The 15,698-nt window shown below is 46.3% G+C and overlaps 1 long non-coding RNA gene across 1 annotated transcript; it reads left to right on the forward strand.

The window, feature by feature from the left end:
* The first annotated feature begins 820 nt into the window (after positions 1-820).
* LOC121031344 (uncharacterized) lies at positions 821-2,616 on the forward strand. The gene is made up of 2 exons (XR_005790698.1): positions 821-1,995; positions 2,176-2,616. It is a non-coding gene; the product is annotated as an uncharacterized LOC121031344 (long non-coding RNA).
* Positions 2,617-15,698: the final 13,082 nt, after the last annotated feature.

Raw genomic sequence — 15,698 nt, forward strand, 5'->3', positions numbered from 1 at the left:
CTGACTTCCCTGTCAGACCGTGGCGTCTGCCACCGCAGAGACGGGTCTGCTGTACTCACCGCCGGCCCCGCGGGGGCTCGGCAATGCTCCTTTCATCACCGAAGCAGCCGGGGCCCTGGGGCTGGTGGACAGGAACGGGCCCGCGCAGTCCCGCACCCTCCAAGCGGGCCAGCCTGGGAGATGCTGCCGGGTGGCCGGGTGCAGAGAGAAGCTGGGAGGAACCGAGGGGGTGACTGCCATGTGGAGACAGGCTGCACAGCCCCCCGGAGCCCCTGATAGAAGGCACGACCAGGGCAATATTGCTGGGACTGTGCAGAGCTGGGACAAGTGGCCGCGTAGAAAGAAGTGTGTCAGAAGGGCCCCTGGGCGGCTCAGCCAGGTGAGTGCTGGTCTCTTGATTCCGGCTCAGGTCATGATCCCGGCTCAGGTCATGATCCCAAGGTCAAGGGATCAAGCCTCCAGTTGGGCTCTGCACTGAGCATGGGGCCTGCTCAAGATTCTCTCTCTCTCTCTCTGTCTCTCTCCCTCTGCCCTCTCCAGCTCGCGCTCGCCCTCTCTCTCTCTCTAAAATAAAAAATAAAGGGGCGCCTGGGTGGCGCAGTCGGTTAAGCGTCCGACTTCAGCCAGGTCACGATCTCGCGGTCCGTGAGTTCGAGCCCCGCGTCAGGCTCTGGGCTGATGGCTCGGAGCCTGGAGCCTGTTTCCGATTCTGTGTCTCCCTCTCTCTCTGCCCCTCCCCCATTCATGCTCTGTCTCTCTCTGTCCCAAAAAAATAAATAAACGTAAAAAAAAAATTTTTTTTAAATAAAAAATAAAGACATCAGTCATATTGGAGAAGGGCCCACCATAATGACCTCATCTTAATCACATCTGCAAAGACCGTATTTCCAATAAGATCACATGCTGGGGTGCTGGGGGTTAGGACTTTAGCAGATAATTGGGGGGGGGGACACACTCAGCCTGTTATGGACTGACTTGTGCCTCCCCAAGTTCATATGTTGGATCCCCAACCCCCAAGGTGGCTATATTTGGAGTTAGGGCCTTTAAGGAGGCCTTTAAGGATAAATGAGGTCATGAGAGTGAGGCCCTGATCCTATAGGGCCCAAGTCCTACTAAAAAAATAAAAGAGACACCAGAGATCTCTTTTTCCACGCACACACGGAGGAGGTGAGGTCACAGCAAGAGGGCGGTGTCTGCGAGCCGGGAAGAGAGTTCTCTCTGACAGCACCTTCCTCTCAGACTTCTGGCCTCCAGGGCTCTGAGAAAATCGCTCTGTTGTTGATGTCGCCCAGTCTGTAGCGTTCTGCTCTGCCTCCCGAGCAGGTTAAAACAGAAACCATAACGGAGGCTTGTCTATTAAATCGTCTGTTTCCAGCGACAGAATCTCAGCTTAAATCCCCTTAAGCAAAAAGAAAAACTGAACAGTCCGAGATCCGGTAACACGAGACCCAGGATTTCCTCTGGCTCTTTCTCTCTCCCTTCTGTGTGTGCCCCTCCTGGCTCCTCTCCCTTCCTGGTGGTTCTGTCCCGGGATAAGTCTCCTCACCGGCGCCTTCCATAGGAGGTCAGGCCCGAGGCACCGAGAGACTCGGGCTTCATGGCAACACCCTGGGGGAGGGCAGGGTTGTCCCCCTAGAACACAGGGACTGACGGTGAAGTGCAGAGCTCAAAAAACGAAAGATTGCAACAATGATGACAAAGGGACCCCAGAGTGACAGAAAGAGCTCCCAATGCCAGCGGTGGATCAATCTGAACAAAAAGTAAATAGCCTCATATTGGATTATAACCCAAAGTGAAAAAAAAAAAAAGATTCACAAGTTCACATCGACATAGATGATGGAATAAATAAACGAATGTGGGAAAAGAGACAGATGTCCCGTGCAGAAGAGTTCCAGATACTGGCTGCAGATGTTCCACATTGAAGGGGATGACTCCCCACACAAGTACGGGCTTCAAGTGACTCCCTTCTGGAGGTGACAGTGTGGATGCAGTGAGGTAAGAGGTAATGCGGTTTTGTTTTGGTTTTTGGTTTTTTTTTTGGTCAGGAGAAACCTGACACACGTTGTCTCAGCCAAGTGCTCAAAGTCAGCGTCCACAGTGATGCATCACGTTGAGAGTACGTCCCTTGAAAGATGTGATGGAAATAAAACTTGACTTCTGTGCTCTCCTCCCCAGATCCCTAGATCGCTAGAAAGACATGCGAGGAAGACACCCAGGAAAAACGCAGTTGGGGAACGTCTTACACAGCATTCAACCAGTCGTCGTCAAAACGTCATGGTCAGAACAACAAGGAAAGGCTAAGAAACTGTCACCACCAAGAGAAGCCTAAAGAGACAAGATGACTGAATGTAATGTGGGTCCTGGAAGGTGTCCTGGAACAGGAAAAGGACAATAGGGAAAAACTAACGGAATCTGAATGAAGTACGGAATTTGGTCCATAATAATGTATCAACACAGGCTCGATAAATGTGACAAATGTACCATATCATCAATAGCAAGGGACACCGCGTGGAGTATATAGGAACTCTCTGTACTATCTTCATAATAATTGGGTAGCTGTAAAAGTGTCCTCAAATAAAAGGTTTATTGAAAACTAAATAAAATTGGGAGGCGCCTGGGTGGTTGAGTCAGTTAAGCGTCCAACTCTTGACTTCAGCTCAGGTCATGGTCTCACGATCTCATGCGTTGGGCTCCACACTGAGCGTGGAGCCTGCTTAGGATTCTCTCTCTGTCTCCCTCTTTCTCAAAATAAAATAAATAAGTAAACATTAATCCTGAATAAAATTGGAACCAGGTCCTGTAATGAATGGTTAATTCCATGTCAACCTGACTGGCCACGTTAAACATTATTTCGTAGGGCGTCTGTGAGGGTGTTTCGGGATGAGATCGGCACTTGCCTCAGTGGTCTCAGTTCAGCAGATTGCTACCTGCCCCCAGTGTGGATGGGCACTGATGAAGCTGGACACATCGAGCCCCTACATTCTGATGAGTCTTTTGGACCAGTAGAAGGGGTCTCCCCACCCGTCAGCGGTATTGGCCTCTCCACCTATAGAGGTATCGGACTTTCCACCCGCATCTGAGGGGATTAACCAAATATTTTGACAGGTACTCACGAAGCAGAAGTTCTGTACTGAATGTTGCCGCTTGAGATATTAGCAAGGGCCATCACGGTTCGGACGGTTAATGGGCTGAAACATGGGCCAAAACGTGGCCAAAAACACGAAGTTATTTGTGTCTCCTGTGAATGCTCACCGAAAGTGACCTCAGCACTGGAGAATTTTAATAAGCAAGTACCTAGCTTTTGATAATGAAGGGGTGGTTGTTTTCCCCAGCCACCTCTGTCATCACCAATGGGCTTGTGAACAGAGCAGCCGTGGTGGCAGGGACGGACATGATGCATGGTCTGAGCAGCATGGACTTCCACTCACCAAAGCTGATCTGGCTACAGTCTGTCAGGGTGCCCAATCTGCCAGCAACAGAGACCAACGCTGAGCCCCCGGTATGGCACCGTTTCCTGGGATGTTCAGCCAGCTGCTACCTGGTGGCAGGTTCGTTAATTGGACTGCTTTCACTGTGGAAGAGGCAGAGTTTCATTCTTACTGGAAAAGACGTTTACTCTGGGTATGGATTTTCCTTCTTGGCACACATTGCTTTTGCCAAAGCCACCATCCTGTGGACTTACAAAATGCCTTCTCCACTGTCATGGTACTCCACGCATCATTGCTTCTGGTCAAGGAATTCCCTTCATAGCAAAAGACGTGCTGCAGTGGCCCATGTTCATGGAATCCATTGGTCTTTCCATGTTCCCCACTATCCTGAGGCAGCCGGCTTGAGAGTGGGGTAGAAAGGCCCTGGGAAGACTTAGTTACGAGGCAACCGGGTGGTCGTACCTCACAGGGTTCGAACAAGGCTCTCCAGAAGGTTGTCTGTGCTCTGAAGAGCACCCACTATATGGTGCCACTTCTCCCATCCATAGCCAGGATCCGCAGATCTGGGAATCACGGTGTAGAAGTGGGAATGGCACCACTCGCTATTACCCCTAGTGACCCACAAACAAAAGTTTTACTTCCTGTTGCCTCAGCTTGATGTTCTGCTGGCCTAGAGGTCTTACTTCCAGAGGAAGGAATCCTTCCACCGGCAGACACAACAATGATCCTGTTGAACCGGAAGTGAAGTCTGCTATCCAGGCACTTTGGGCTCCTCATGCCTCTGAAACAGCAGGCAAGGAAGGGAGATATGGTGTTGGCTGGGGTGACTGATCCTGACCTCAAGGGGAAATGAGGCCACTCCTCCACAGCGGAGGGAGGGAAGAGTATGTTTGGAAAACAGGAGATCCCTAATGGCGTCTCCTAGTATCACATGCCCCGTGGTTAGTGTTCACGAGACTGCCACCACCCAATCCAGGCAAGACTACGAGTGGCCCAGACCCTTCAGGAATGAAGGTTTGGGTCACCCCACCATATAACAGACCATGACCAGCTAAGGTGCTTGCTAAGGCAAAGGGAATAAGAACAGGTAGTAGAAGGAAGTTGTTATAAATACCAGCCATGACCACATGACCAGTTACAGAGACAAGGACTGTGATTGCCATGAGTATTTCCTCCTTATTTTTCTATGAATGTGCATGTGTGCGTACGTGTGTTCTTTCCTCTCTTATTTCCTTGTCATGTAACATAGGACATGTTGACTTTATATCATAGTGTTTAAGTATTGTTAATTTTACATCATGGTATTTATGTCACAGAAGATCAAGGAGAAGTGTAAACATCACTCAAGGACTTTACCTCGTCTTCTGGGGAGGGAGTGGGAGAGTTTTCTGTTGTACGCAGAATAGCCGTATCGCGTGGGCAGAATCACGACCTTGTTCATGTTTATTTGGAGATAAGTATGGTTTAGGAGATAGGTGCCAATTCGACAAAGGATAGACTTGTGAAGGTTAGTTTTATGTGTCAGCTTGCCTGACCATGGGGTGCCCAGGTGAAACATTATTTCTGAGTGTCCTAAGAGGGCGTTTTGGGGTGAGACTAGCATCTGAATCGGTGCACTCAGTAAATTGCCCTCCATAATGTGGGTGCCCACCACCCGATCCATTGATGGCCTGAATAGAACAAAAGGTGGGAAAGGGAGGAATTTCTCCCTTTTCTCCTGCTTCTTTGAGCCGAGACCTCTCCCCTCACCTCCTCTTGCCCTCAGACTGGGATTTATACCACTGGCTCGCCAGGTTTTCAGGCCTTCAGACTCTGAACCACACCACCAGCTTTTCGGGGTCTCCAGCGTGCAGACAGCAAACCGTGGGATTTCTCAGCCTCCAAAACTGTGTCAACCAATTCTTCATAAGAAATCTCCCTTTATATCCATAAACATCCTCTTGCTTCCATGTTACTGGAGAACGCCGAGTGATTCAGCTCCTTGAAGTAATGTTGGGCATTCGAGAAACGTGTCCCTACTAAACAAGCCTAAACTGCACACCGAAATAAATTCTGGATTCTGGATAGGTGGGGGATTCAAATATATATGTATATTAAATGAAACCATAAAAGTACTAAATGAAAAATGGTGGTGAATGTTTATATAATCTTGAAATCAAGAAGTTTTTCCTGAATATAACTCCAAAGGCAAAACCCATGACAGATAGCTTTTTTTTTTTTTTTAAGTAGGCTTCACATCCAGCGTGGAGCCCCATCACACCCAGCGTGGAGCCCAACATGGGGCTTGAACTCACAGCGCTGAGATCAGGACCTGAGCCGAGACCAAGCGTCAAACGCTCAACCGACGGAGCCACCCAGAAGCCCCAAAAAGATAGCTTTGAGTACATGAGATGTAATCTCTGTATGGCTGAGAAGAAAAAATAATACAGATGCTAATAAAAAAAAAGCAAATAATTATCTCATATCCACTCTATTGAATAGAGTTGTTGTAAACAACTATTGTTGTAAACCTTTTATTAAATCATCCAGTCCCCATAACGAGCCTACAAAGTGTTAATACTAATCCTAGCTATAGATGAAAAAACCAAGACTCTGGTAGGTGAAGGAACGTACCCAAAGTCACACAGCTAGGAAGTGATAGGGCATTGTGACCGCGCATGTGCTCTTAACCACAACAGAGGCCTACACCGGAAAACCTGAGAACATTTCTTGAACCAGATACAAAAAGCAAAGATTAATATCTTTATGACGGTAATACATATACGCGCTCTTACCAACGAGAAAAAGACAAACACCTCAATAGAAAAACAGGCAAAGGAAATAATGAAAAAAGGCAATCCATACAGGAAGTAATTCAGTCAATGCCTGTTAAAAAAAAAAAAAAATCAACCCCACCAGTTATCAAAGCGAGGCAAATTGAAACGAGGCACCTTTCGGCTCTATCCAACTGGCTCAGCTCCTAAAGAATTCACCTCCACCGGCAGTAAGCCTTGCAAAAGTCGGGTTCTTCTAGAAGCAGAGTCTGAAATGGAGTTAGTAAGCGATGGGGTGTTTATCAGGGACTGGCCTTAGAGTCAATACCTGTGGAAGGAAGGAGAGGGAAGGGCAGGTCAGAAGCAGAAGGAAAGTTTGAAACAGACCCAGCAATAGCTCCCACGAGGAGACCTGGAGCTGGGGTGCTGTCCTGAGTCGGGCAGAGTTGGACGACTTTTACGCCCCCACATCAATATGTCACTGGAGGAGCCTGGCCCAGAGAAGGGAAACTGGCCATGACTTTGGGCGAGGGGGCCCTGCAGGGGCTCACAGCTGAAGGCACTCCCGGCAGCGGGGGTGACAGGTCTTGCCTGGAAGAGGAATCTGGGCAACTCATCACAGAGATACAGAAAAATACGTATTAAGACCATTTAAATATGCAACCCGTTTCTCTTTGCTCCATGACAGAAGTCAAAGGGGGGTTAGAGTTCTCGTTCTAGGAAGAGCGGCATGCCTAACCCCCGCCCCCACCTCTGCCCCTGCTCTCACATCCCACCAGGTCTGCCTTGGAGACCATCAGGGCCTCTCCCAAGATGCCCTGTACCCATTGCTCTGCCCTTGGGAGCAGCTTGTACTGTTGTGAGAGCCGATTGTTCAATTTCCAGGCATTCTGTAAGCTGCCTGTAAAACCACTAGTAGCTTGAAATGAGCCATCATGGGAGGATTTATACCATGGAAATGGGCAAACGCTACAAGTCAGGCCAAAAGAGCGCCATCAACTGTGCATCCTTGTTCTCTTCATCCATCGAGGATGCCCAGGCTCCCAGGCCATCCCTCGGGACCTTAATCCCCAGGAGGTTCTGCCCCATCTTCCAGCCCTTCTCCATTCCCAAAGGCCTTCTCTGTGCCCTTGGAACTTAAGCACCATGAGCGAGAGCACCTCTCTCCTGCCAGTTCTCTCCACGGTCTTGCTCTGTCTGCAACCCAGATCTCTGTGGCTGCCTCTTGCTCCTTATGTTTACTTCCAGATTACCATTCCTCCCGCCTGCCCCAAACCCTCCAGCTCCCGGTTGCGGCTGTCTACTAATCCCTAGTCCCTCTTGCTTGTTCCTAGATTTCCACTCCTGGCTCACTGTCACTCCCCTTAAACCACTCCTGTCCTAATTCTTGGTGATTCGAATATCCACAGAGATGACCTTTCTATTCTTTGACCTCCACTCCCCCAATGACCTTGTCTTTCACGCTTCCTCAGCCACCCCTCCCCATGATCATTCTCTAGTTGTGCACTGTCCAGGCAGTGGCCACAAGCCCCTTGAAATGTTCCTGGCCCAAAATGAGATGTGCTGTCAGGCGAAATAGAGTTTTCAAAGACTTAGCGTAGAAAAACTATTTTAACTATCTCATTAATAATTTGGGAGGGGGGGTTCAATTAGTCTTAAGATTCTTTTTAACTTTTTTTCCCAGCTTTATGGAGGTCTAATCGACAAATAAGAATTATATCTATTCACAGGGTACAATGTGATGTTTTCATGTATGAGTATATTGTGAAATAATTACTACAGTCAAGCTAATTAACATATCCATCACCTCACATAGCTCTGCGTGTGTGTGTGTGTGTGTGTGTGTGTGTGTGATGAATGAGAATGTTTAAGATCTACTCTTAGCAAATTTCAAGTACACGGTGCAGTATTATTAACCATAATCAAGTCAGCATGCTGTACATCAGAACTCTAGGACTTATTCACCCTGCATAACTGAAACTTTGTAGACAAACATCCCTATTTCCCCCACCCTCCAGCCCCTGGTACCTACCAGTCTACTCTCTGCTTCTATGACTTCCACTTTCTCAGATTCCACAGGTAGGTGAGGTCACGCAGTAAGGCCTTTGGGTGCCTGGCTTATTTCACTCAGCATAACGTCTTCCAGGTTCATCCCTGTTGCCGCGAATGAGAGAATTTCTTTCTTTTATATGGTTGAGTGATATTCCATTATATTTATATCCTATTTTCTCTACCCATTAATCCTTTGATGGGCACTTTATGTTGCAGCAAGCACGGGGGCGCGGATGTCTCTCTGAGACACGGAGCTCATTAACTTTAGACACACACCCGGAGGGCGATTGGTGGATCCTAAAGTGGTTCTATTTTTTAGTTTTTTGGAGGAACCTCCATACTGTTTCCCACAGGGGCTGCACCAGTTTACATTCCCGCCAACGGTGTACGGGGTTCCCTTTCCTCCACATCCTCGCCAACCCTTGTAATCTTTTGTCTTTTTGGCAATTCTAACTAGTGTCAGGTGGTATCTCATTATGGCTTTAATTTGCATTCCCCTGATGATTAGTGTTGTTGACCATCATATACCTGTCCGCCATTTGCATGTCTTCTTTTGGGAAATGTCTGTTCGTGTCCCTTGCCCGTTTTTCCAACAGGTTATTTGGTTTGTTTGTTATATTGGATTGCTTGAGTTCCTTACCCATTTTGGATCGGAACCCTCATCAGATGCATGGCTTGCAAATATTTCCTCCTGTGCTGTCGATTGTCCCTTTACTCTGTTGATGGTTCCCTTGGCTGGGCAGGAGATTTCAGCTCGATGCAACCCCCATTTATCTATTTTTGCTTTTGTTGTCTGTGCTTTTGGGGGTCAAAAAAGTATTGCCCAAAACAATGTCAAGAAGCTTCCCCGCTATGTCTTCTTCATTAATAATTCATAAAATTTAATTGCATGTGGGAATTATTATCTCTGGGATGCATCGACTCAAAATATATTGTTTAAATTATTTTTGCCCGCTTCTTTTTACTTTTTTTAAAAATTTTTTAATGTTTATTTACTTTTGAGAGAGACAGAGACAGAATGTGAGTGGGTTAGGGCTAGAGAGAGAGGGAGACACAGAATCCGAAGCAGGCTCCAGGCTCCGAGCTGTCAGCACAGAGCCCGACGCGGGGCTAGAACTCAAGAGCGGTGAGATCATGACCTGAGCCGAAGTCGGCCACTCAACCGACCGAGCCCCCCAGGCACCCCTCTTTTTACTTGTTTAACGTGGCTTCTAGAGAATGTTCAGCTGCCTGCGTGGCTCCCATGTGCACCTCCCACGGGATCTCTGTCAGACCACACTGCCCTAGACCTTGCCTTCTACCCACCCTGTGTTCCTCCCATAACCTCGGTTTCAAGCCTGCCACCCCCGGACCGCCACCTCTCCTCTTCCCAACTCACGCCAACTAGTGCCCTCACGCCAACAACTGTCAAGCCCACCGAGATCTACAAGTCACCAGCTAGCCTCTCCAATCGTTCCTTCCCCTTCCACCTTCTGTCCTCGCTCCCCTTCTTCCCCAGCTGGAGTTCCACGGTCCTTCATCGCAGCCCTGTCTCATGCGCATCTTCGGGGTACTCCTCGCTCTCTCACTACACGGTGCGCACTCGGGAAAACCTCCGACCTGGTTAGTGATAATGCCATGCCCGCACCTGTTCGGCTGAACGAGGCTGAAGGAAAACTGGCAAACATGGTGACTGGTCTCGTTTTGGATCTCACGTGCAGAAATCGATTGCTCCCTCGGTGCAGATTGGCCACCCTACTACCTTTCCACTCCTTTCTCCCCCAGAGCCCGGCATCTCTTTCCCTGTTTCAAGGCATGGCGCTCAGCTGATGACTTATTTCCTCTTTCACCAAGACGGGGAAGTGTGCCAAGGAGAACGAGGGCAGGCTCCCACCACCTCCGCCCAGCCACCCGCCCCGTCATACCCTGGCTGTGCCCCAACGCCGACCCCCCACTTACGAGCCAGCTCTCCCCACTTCAGCAACTTTCACCCACCCCCCCCCATTCCCCCTCTCTATTGGATAATGCCCATTATTTCCCATCTAAAAAACTCTTGATTTCTCCTTCCATTTCCCTGCTCTTTTCAGGAGTCTAAAAGTGTCAATCCTTGCTCTCTGCAATTCCTCTCTTCCTATTTTCCCTTGAACCCACTTCAGGCAGGCTTCTGTCTCTCACCAGCGCAAGGAAACTCTTCAATGGCTCCTCTGTTTCACTGGGGACAAAAGCTAAAGTCCTTACGATGCCCCCAAACCCTATATGATCCCTGCATGATCTGGTCCCCTGTCACCATCGTCCACTAGCAGCCGCCATGCTATGGTAACAGCCAGGCCAACTATTTTACAGCCAAATTCAGAGGGCACCATCAGAATATGTGTGGACCAGATGACCCCTTCTTGCTGGCTACCAAAAAGGATCCAGAAATCCTACAGCCCAGCCCCTACACTCCCACAATCTCCAGCAGGGGGTAGAGAACAGGGCCTGTAACAAATCTGATTGACCATGCATTTCAGCCTAAGAACCATGAGTTTGTTAAAGAACTGTTGGGATTCTTGTATTACATTAAGGCTACGACACTGCACTCTTTTTCTGCCCTTCTTATCACCCAGCAGATGGTACCTCTCAAGAAATATCAGATTAAGTAGGAAAATAAAGAGGCTCTGTTTTCTTTGCACATCTGATGTATTTTGAGTGACTTTGTGACCCTGCTACATGCACACATATGCACAGAAAATAAAGATGACAAAATACAGACCAAAATGTCAACAGTGGTTATAAACGAGTAGTTTTTATTTTCTTCTTTACATTTTTGTTATCTTATGATTTTTTTAACATGTATTTATTATTGAGAGACAGAGCGTGAGCATGGGAGGGGCAGAGAAGAGGAGACACAGAATCCGAAGCAGGCTCCAGGCTCCGAGCTGTCAGCACAAAGCCTGATGCAGGGCTCGAACTCACAAACCGTGAGATCGTGACCTGAGCCGAAGTCAGATGCTTAACCGACTGAGCCAACCAGGTGCCCCTGTTATTTTATGATTTTTTTTTTACAATGAACATAAGCCAATTTTACAATTGGAAGAGTATTTTCCATTTTAAAAGAAGATGGAGAAACACCTGTATGTCTTATAGTTCATGAGTTTGAGCCCGACATCAGACTCTCTACTGTCAGCACAGAGCCTGCTTCAGATCCCATGCCTCTCTCTCTCTCTCTCTCTCTCTCTCTCTGCCCCTCCCCTGCTCTCTCTCTCTCTCTCTCTGAAAAATAAATAACATTAGGGGCACCTGAGTGGCTCAGTCGGTTAAGCGTCCGACTTCAGCTCAGGTCACGATCTCGCCATCCGTGAGTTCGAGCCCCGCATCAGGCTCTGGGCTGACGGCTCAGAGCCTGGAGCCTGCTTCCGATTCTGTGTCTCCCTCTCTCTCTGACCCTCCCCCGTTCATGCTCTATTTCTCTGTCTCAAAAATAAATAAATGTTAAAAAAATTTTTTTAAATAAATAACATTAAAAAAATTTTTTTAAGAAAATTGAAACTTTCACTCCCGAACCAAATAAATAGACTAGATTCACCTTCCTTCCTGATGCAACCAAAATAAGTTGACCAAATATATGAAATAAAAGTTCTCAACTCATTGGGTATCAAGCAACAAAACATAATCATCTTTGAGAATGGGGAAATAAATGACACGAACCCCACAATTACCTAATATTACATCCTTGAGAGGATTTCAGAGCACAGCACAGAAAGGGGTACCCAGGTGGAATTTGGCAGACTTCTTGAGTTGAGGAGAGAGAGTGGAGAGTCCAGGGAGAACAAGACAGCTAGAACTCTTAGGGTAGACGATCAGAGGAAGGAGAACTGCACAGAGACAGAACCTAGAGATCTGCAGAGCTCTCCTAAAATATTCTGCAGAGAACTGATTAGCTCATGCCCCTGAGAAAATGGAGGGGTGATGGCGAAAACCATCTGAAAGGATTAGAGGTGACAGTGCCTGGTATTCACATAGGGTTGAGGACAGTATGTGTTCCAACTAACCAGACTGGAAAACTCATAATTCATAAGGCATTGGGTAAAGTACTCAGAAAGGCCTTGCCTCCATAGTGGGAAATAGTCCTAGAATAAAAGCTATTATGTGCCCACCTAACATATCATAAAGCAAGCCCAGAGAGGATCAAACTGTGTCTAAGCAACTTAATTGTATTCTAAAACCGAGTTCAAGAATATCTAGAGCGATACAAAATGTCCAACACCCAACAAGATAAAATGGACAACACCTGACATCCAATCAAAAATTTCCACACATACGGGGTACCTGGGTGGCTCAGTCAGCTGGGTGTCTGACTTTGGCTCGGGTCATGATCTCACGATTCATGGGTTTGAGCCCCACATCAGGCTCTGTGCTGACAGCTCGGAGCCTGGAGCCTGCTTTGGATTCTGTGTCTCCCTCTCTCTGCCTTTCCCCCACTCATGCTTTGTGTCGCTCTGTCTCAAAAATAAATAAACATAAAAAATTAAAGAAAAAGCACTATGTTGTGTGAAATGAAAAGAACACTGGATGGAATTAATGGCAAATTGACACTGAAGAAAAAAGATTAGTTAATTCAAAGACAGCACTAGAAACTCCCAAATAAGACACAAAGAGAAAAACAACACCAACAGCAACAACAAAATTAATGAGAAGAACGTCAGAAAGCTGTGAGACAACTTCAGGTGATCTAACTTACATATAATTAGAATCCCCAAGTAAGAGGAGAGAACGGTTCAGAAAAATTCAAAGAAATAATGGCCCAAGTCTGCCAACTGGTTGATAACTACACACCTACAGATCCAGGGGTCTCAACAAATCCAAAATCCAAAGAACAGGATAAGAACTCCATCGAGGCACATCATAATCAAATTGCTCAAAACCAGTAATAAAGAGAGAAATCTGAAAAGGAAGCAGAGGAAAACCAACACATCACGTACAGAGGGACAGAGAAGAAAACAGAACAAATGCACGCACTGAAGGCAACAAAGCAACATCTTTCAAATACTGTAAGAAAAAAACTGCCAACCTAGTCGATACCCAGCAAAAATAATTTGTTCATGAAAGCAAAATAAAGATAATCTCAGACATACACAAGCTTAAAGAATTTACTAATAGATGTGCACCATGGGGAATGTTAAAGGATGTTATTTATATAAAGGAAAATAAGGATCTCCACAAAGCAATGAAGAGCACTGGAAATGTTCACTGCATGAATTAATAGCTAAGTGCTTTTCTGATTATTTACGAGTCTTTATTTTTTTTTTATGTTTATTTATTCCTGAGACAGAGAGAGACAGAGCATGAGCGGGGGAGGGGGAGGGGCAGAGAGAGAGGGAGACGCTGTCAGCACAGAGCCCAATGCCGGGCTCGAACTTGTCACCGCGAGACCATGGCCTGAGCCGAAGTTGGCTGCTCGACTGACTGAGCCACCCCGACGCCCCTATTTACGATTCTTTAAAATATAATTTATTGGGGCGCCTGGGTGGCGCAGTCGGTTAAGCGTCCGACTTCAGCCAGGTCACGATCTCGCGGTCCCTGAGTTCGAGCCCCGCGTCAGGCTCTGGGCTGATGGCTCAGAGCCTGGAGCCTGTTTCCGATTCTGTGTCTCCCTCTCTCTCTGCCCCTCCCCCGTTCATGCTCTGTCTCTCTCTGTCCCAAAAATAAATAAACGTTGAAAAAAAAATTAAAAAAAATATATAATTTATTATCTAAACAAAACAAAAATGAGGGTTGTGGGATTTATAGCATATATAAATAGAATGTATGACAACAACAACATCAAGGCCATGAGGAGGGCTATGGAAGCATATTATTATACAGTCCTTATACCTTAAGTGAATATACGTGACATAGTATCACATGGAGATAAACTGTGATAAATTAAATATGTATACTGTAAGCCCTAAAGCAGCCACTAAAATAACAAAACAAAGGCTCATAGCTAAAAAACCAACAAAGAATTAAAATAGAAACATAAAAACTACTCAGTTAAGGGACACCTGGATGGCTCAGTCAGTTAAGTGTCTGACTCTTGATTTCAGCTCAGGTCATGAACTCATCGTTCATGGGGTCAAGCCCTGCATTGGGCTCTGCACTGGCGGTGCAGAGACTGCTTGGAATTCTCTCTCTCCCTTTCTCTCTGCCCCTCCCCTGCTCACGCACATGCTCACTCTCTCTCGCTCTCGCTCTCTCTCTCTTTCTCAAAAACAAATAAATAAGCATTTTAAAAAATTACTCAGTTAATAGAAGGCAGAGAAAGAGGAGAAACAAACAAAGAATAGGTGGAAAAACAAAAAAATAGCAAGATTGTAGATGTAAACCGAACCACACGAATAATCACACTATATGTAAATGGTCTAGACACCCTAATTTAAAGGCAGAGATGGATGGATTGAATTAAAAAGCAACACCCAACTATTTGTTGCCTGTAAGAAATGCAGTTTAAGTACAAAGAAATTATGGGGCGCCTGGGTGGCTCAGTCGGTTGAGCGTCCGACTTCGGCTCAGGTCATGATCTCACGGTCCGTGAGTTCGAGCCCCGAGTCGGACTCTGTGCTGACAGCTCAGAGCCTGGAGCCTGCTTCCGATTCTGTGTCTCCCTCTCTCTCTGACCCTCCCCTGTTCATGCTCTGTCTCTCTCTGTCTCAAAAATAAATAAACATTAAAAAAATACAAAGAAATTAACAGGCTAAAGATAAAAGGAAGAAAATACAGACACCATGCTAACACCGGTCAAAAGAAAACTGAAGTGGCTTTCTTAACATTGAAGCAAATTTCAGAGAAAAAGTATTTCCAGTGATAAAAGAGCTCATGTTCTAATGATAAAGGTGCGAGCTCATCAAAAGGACATTGATGCACTTAATAGCAGAGGTTCAAAATACAAGAAAAAAAACTGTTAGAATGGCAAGGAGAAATAGACAAATACACAATTATAACTGGAGATTCCAATTCTTTTCCAATAATTGATAGAATAAGTGAACAGAAAATCAGCAAGAATACATCAGCCTTGAGCAACATTATCAACCAACTTGACCTAACTGACATTCATTGAGCATTTCACCCAACAGCCGGAAAAGTACACATTCTTTGCAAGAGTGCACAGAACATTTATCAGGATAACTCGTATTCTTGGCCAGAAAACAAGTCTCAATAAGTTTTAAAAGGATTCACATAATTCAGAGTATGCGCTCTGGCTACAACGGAATTAAATGACAAGTCAATAACAGAAAGATATCTGGAAAATCTCCAGTTATTTGGAAACTACATGTACTTCTAAATAACCATGGATCAAAGAAGAAGTCAAGGGGGAAATTAGAATGTTTTCTGAACTGAAGGAAAATGAAGACAGAATGTATGAGAATTTGGGGGAGATGTCATTCATTATGGACTGATTGTGTTTCTCCAAAATTCATAGGCCAAAGCCCTGACCCCCCAAAGTGACCTATTTGGACAGAGGGCCTTT

This window comes from Herpailurus yagouaroundi, unplaced genomic scaffold (assembly GCF_014898765.1).
Source record: "Herpailurus yagouaroundi ecotype Mexico unplaced genomic scaffold, PumYag 141, whole genome shotgun sequence".
NCBI lineage: Eukaryota > Metazoa > Chordata > Mammalia > Carnivora > Felidae > Herpailurus > Herpailurus yagouaroundi.